Source organism: Saccostrea echinata, unplaced genomic scaffold (assembly GCF_033153115.1).
Source record: "Saccostrea echinata isolate AGI-Se365-2 ecotype Australia unplaced genomic scaffold, CSIRO_AGI_Sech_v1 ptg000001l, whole genome shotgun sequence".
Classification (NCBI taxonomy): Eukaryota; Metazoa; Mollusca; class Bivalvia; order Ostreida; family Ostreidae; genus Saccostrea; species Saccostrea echinata.
The window spans coordinates 46374328-46380333 of record NW_026889750.1 but is presented as its reverse complement, the minus strand read 5'-3'; positions in this window follow the sequence as shown (position 1 = coordinate 46380333).

The following is a 6006-nucleotide window of genomic DNA, read 5'->3' as shown; positions in this document are numbered from 1 at the left end:
GTTACTTAGAGTTTTGCTTTGTCCGTTCTTCTATTAACTAAGCATGTACTATTATTTCGTCTCGACCTTGGAAGCTTGTTAACAAGTTTCGGGTATACATATATACGTTTCTTGTGAGAGGTCTTTCAAAGCTGCAATGAGGCTTCAGCTTGTAGCAAAGACAAAATATAGCTGATGAAAATACTTGAAATTTGGAGCGAAAACATTCAATTTTCAGATTTTATTTTGTGAAAGAGTTCTTTTGTCATGCCCCTGGTGTGGGATTAAACAAAAGGTTAAGTTAAAATTAAGAGAATTCGAATTTGAAAAGGGAATGACAATGAAGAAATTATTTTAAGCATTTCTCTCCTGTAGTAACATTTAGATAATTAGATGTACTTAGTTTTCTAGAATACCGCCCACTTAATTGTTTTATAAATCCCTTGGTAGTATAGACTCTCTTTAGGCGGTGACATGATTCTACTCCTGTAGCATAGTTTTCTTCTTTAAAAGGACTATTTGTCATTTAACGCTCAATACTGTCGTATGCTGTTGCCCAAGTCCTTAAGATGTTTTTCACTCAAAATCACATCATTTAGTTACAAGTCGATTGGCAAAGTAAATGTAAATATATATATCAGTGTTAAAAATGTTGATGGGACGCGGGTGTCCTACACCTATAAAATACATGAATGGCTTTAAGTCTGGATCATCATGCACCTTTACTCCATGAGCAAAAACAAACTTGTAAGATTTAATACATTCCAATAAAGGGTATGAGAGTTATGAAACGGGCAAGAAGTTTGTGATGGACAAATAACAACCATTCCAAAACCTTACTAGTACCTGCCTCTTCCTGCTCAAGGAGACCAAGAAAAGTATTTTTATTATGATTCCAATACATTTTCATTACCTTGGACTATGCGTGGTGAGTATAAAATTTATATAAATCCATATGAATAATGCCTGCTAAAAGACAATAATTCCAATCTTAATTTTATTTATTGATTTCCTGTGTTTTGATTGGACGAGAACAAATTCAAGAAAAAGTTTACACATCGATAAATCTCTCAACCAGAACTACTTTCTTGGCCTAGCTTTTATTGTAAAAAAAAAATAAAATGAAACAAATCGTTACTTCTAGTCTGTTTTGGCTAAACGATTATAGAAACTTGAAATTAAATAAAAACAATACTGACGACATACAGGACTGACAGAGGGGAATGTTATGTTTATGTCACTGTCAGATCACGAGTGTGAATTTTTATTTAAATCTCTAATAGGATATTATCGTCATTCTTAATGCTAAGCAAATCAGCTCAGTTCTCGGTAGGTGATAGGTAAGAGAATCGTACTTCAGACTCTTGCCTTATTAGCATCAAATTCATATTTCTACATCCTATATTCTGTCCCGTCTTTAAACAAACCAGAGCAAATCAAGGGTGTCGTCAGAATGCTACTTTCCTTTTAGAGCGTTTGTCGTTAATCAGTGTCAACATGGTCAAGGACGAATTCTTATGACTTAAACAATATTCGAAGAGTTTTCATAAGTTTGTTTTATTGAATGTTTTGACAATTTAAATTACATTTTTCGATGTTCATCTCTATTACATTTCATTTCCACATCTCGATATAAAGTATTCCTACGCTGTATACAGAAATAACGGATTGTATGGAGGTTTCAAAGAGAAATAATTTTAAAACTTTAATTGGAATTAGAATTAAACATTCTTTTGAAAATTTCATCCATGTGTAAACTCTTGACATATTACTCACAAACTTAACGTAAAAGTGCTTCGCACTTCTATTTAGTTTGTAAGTAAAATGTCAAGAGTTTACACATCGATAAAATTTTCAAAAAGAATGTTTAATCCTATAATAAAAAAGAGGAATATGAGTGTTAATTGAGAAAATAAAATGGCATAAAATTTAAAAATTATCACAGAGACAAATAAATATTGTTAAGCACAATGTGTGACCACTGATTTATAGGCGGACTTGGTCTCCAAAGACCACATATTTTGTGAAAGAGAAATTTCCAGCTTCTTTTTAAAAACAGCTTTAGATAACTTCTGTGTAGAATCAGAATATATATATTAACAAGAAATTATGCCCCTGTGCAGAAATGCTAAGATGGACCAACCCTAAACTTAGATTGCCTGACTTCGATATCAATATGGGTCATCTGTTTCTTATAGGGTACCACTGTACCAAGTTTTATGTCTGTCAATCAAATGGTTCTCAGAATATTGAGCAGACAATATTTTCCTATGTCCAGAGTAATTTTACCCTTAACCTTTGACCTCATGATTTAAAAATCTATAGCGGTCATCTACTCCTTAAGGGGTACCAGTGAACCTTTACTGTATTTCAAGCAGAGTTCTCAAGACACTAAGCGAAAAATATTTTATGTCCAGGTCCAGAGTAGTTTGACCATTGACCTTATGACCACTACGTCAATAGGAGGGGAGGGGGTTATCTCATCTACTCCTTTAAGTCTTAAGAAGGTACCCTTTTAACTTCGTAGTTTGGTATATGTCAAGAAAGGATTCTCAAGATATTTTAGGTCAATATCTTCTTTAATTCAAAGTAGTTTGACCCTTGACCCTATGACCTCATAATTAGAAGGGATCACAGGGGTACCAGTGTAACAAATTTAATGTCTGTTAAGCAAAGGGTTCTCGTGATATTGAACGGGCAATACCTTCCTGTGTCCAGAGTAGTTTGACCCTTAACATTTGATCTTTTGACTGAAAATCAACAGGGTCATATACTTTTTGGTGGTATCAGTGTATTAAATCTGATGTCTGACAAGCAAAGGATTCTGAAGATTTGAGCAGACTGTCATGTAAATTTTGAATTTACCGGGTGGCAGTAAATACAAAATTTACAACATGACAATTTTGTTTTACTGCCACCCGGTATATTCAAAATTTACAACATGACAAGACCATGCATTCCTATGTTCCGTAGTTTGTCCCTTGACATGGTGACCTAAAAATCATAAGGATTCATCTACTTTTTAAGGGGGGACCAGTGTATACCAAGTTTGATGACTGTCAAGGATATTGATCTGATAATACTTGGTCTACCGACAGACCGATCGACAGGGGCATAAAGATAAAATCTCCCATCTCTGTAAGATGCTGAATTTTACGGTTGGACTTATCAACTATCAAGATATGATGCCTGCAGATACACTAAAGAAAACTCCAAAAAATATATTTCTATTTAAATACTAGTACACTGTATTATTATTCAGCATGTATTATAAAGAAGAAAAAAACTATTTTATTCTTACTAATATTAATAATTCTTCTTTTGAATTCCAGTCAGTGTCCGCTGCTATACAAGAATGAAATCATGATACTGTACTCATACGAGGGAAAAATTGTTTCTTGAAATTGCCACTTAAACCTTAAGTACATTCTACTTTTATTGCGGAAACACTAATCACCGAAAATTAGAAATAAAATGTTTTTCAGTACACTGTAATACAGTATAATCTTTTTAAAATTAAATCGAAGACTTACAAATACATTTAGCAATTTTATTTTTGTGTCGCAAAAACAGGAATCTCTGTTGAACCATAGTAACAAGTAACTGATATTGCAAATGTTTTGCTCAGCTCACAAACATTTTCAAAAAACAATTGTTTTTCATCGTTTGAACTTTAAGACGTTGGACTCTGACATTTGGCATATCAGTAGTATTATAATTACAAACTCTGTTGATCTTGATCTTTGACCTGCTATACTTATAAAGAAATAAAATTTTCTCTATGATTTTTAAACCAGTAAAAGATAATGCTTTCATATTTAGCATGATAAAAAAATAAACATAAAGCACTACACTTATTGATTGACCTTGACCTTTGACCAGCTTTAGAGAAAATGGAGTTTGTCCTACATCTTTCATGCCTTTAATGTTTAATCGACAGCGAGTCTTGTCAAAATACTATAGATCCAAAACACAAGTGATTTTTTCCCATTTTTTTCCATTATCATTTTATGGGCATGAGGGTATACTCTTCATAGTGTGATAGAAATGGCTGAGGATTTGAAGTTAATTAATTACTATATGACTTCAGATTTTTATGACAGCTTTGTGACTTTGACCTTGATTTTAAAAACTCTTTTCTGTTAAAGAATTAACGAAGATTTAAGTCAATTTTGACATTTTTCGTAGTTCTACATAAAAGTTGAAATTGAGTTTGAAAAAAATCAAATGTTGCTAGCTACACATTTAAAGCGCCAAGGGGCCATAATATGTAAAATATATTTTCTGCAGGCTTAAAAAACTTATATGTTTGAGTGTAAGTTTAATGAGACTTGATCAGTTGCATTTTTGGTCTTCTCTACGAAAAAATGCTCTCTACGCTTTATAAAGGAAGCCATCGGAGAAGTGGGTTATGTCATGACTTAGTACTGATTCCCCCTGAAAGAGGAAGAAAAATATTAAGCAAAAGTAAAACGGGAAGTCCTCGGGAGGCGATACTAAGTATCTCGTGCTCTTAACATCATGTCATGTACATACATAAATGGTAGTCTTTTTCCCGTTGTTTGTTTTTATTTTTTATGTCCGTGTACTTGAATAAAATTTCTTCCCGTTGTCAACAAAAATATTTGTATTTGTACAAGTTATGGGATAGTGTTGTAAAGAAATGTAAATTGTTAGTAATGTATAAGGATGTAAATATCGACACAACACAATAGGTAGACGGTAAAATATTCCTGGTATTGTGTATAATTTACTTTATAATGTATTTTTAAAAACAAGCTGACACCAGTAAAATAAAAACACGCCCAGTAGTCCAAACCCGGGTCATCTGATGAATAACTAAAGTCACCGAATTCGTGTCTAGTATTGTAGTATACTATAAGAACAATTCTATTTTTGTTACATCTTTTATCAAATTATCACTCATTAACGAACTCTTAAAATAGATGAAAGAGTTTCGATTCAAATCACGGTCCTTATCTTGTCTCAAACACAATAACTGGTAACATTGAATTAGTAACTTATACTTTGCGGCGGAGTTTATATTAACTGGCTATTCAGAACTTTTATAAATGAAATATGAACATATGACTTTTCAACACTTTATACAACCATTCCCAAAGATAAATTAAAGTCCAGGCTTTGACATAGACAACTGCTTTTTCAATAAAAATGGAACTCGTAAATTTACATACCGTATCATTGGTCATCTGTAAACTTATTTTAATGTTAAAAAAAATCCTGATTCTACACAAGTACCCCGAAGTTGATATTAAAAAAGATGCTTAAGCATGATAAACTTGAAGACTTCAACTTTTCCATCATCAACTTATTTATGTTGCAATATGCCATTATATGAAGTTTATATCCCCCAGTCCATTCGATACGCAAGAGCATGTTCTACGTACGAACAATTTCTAAAACGATGCAAGCTATGGACAAATAAGTTGATGATGCGAGGATATCAACAGTTGTGTATGAATTCAACATTTTTGCAAATTCCATGGTCAATACAATGAATTTGTTAGCAAATACAATCTATAGTTAAGTCGAGTGCTGAATAAAGTTTTTCATATAAATTGTTAGACCATTATTTTCACCTTGAATTGGCTACGGATTTTTCCGTTTGCCCGATCACGACAAAAAGCACACGGCGAATGTGACCGGTTGACAGGGGATGCTTACTCTTATGTTCGCTCTGCTCCCAGTCGTATTGTTCCAATGGACTTCTGAGTTTGATAATTATTCATTATCTTCATATTTCATGCTTAGGACTTTATACAATGACCATTGCGCATGATAGGGTTAGCTCTAATCCCAAATAGTGATTTCAGAGATATTCCCTTGAAATCAAAGAAGTTTTATTTTTGTTATATAGTTCTTTTGCGTCTTAATTTATATCACTCTTTTCTTCAGTCCAAATTATACTAACGATTAAATTATGATTTTTTTTTTTCACTGGATGAAAAGTATTGTTCCGAACCCCAATTGAGTAATGCTAAGTCTGTAACCTTTGCAATTATTACA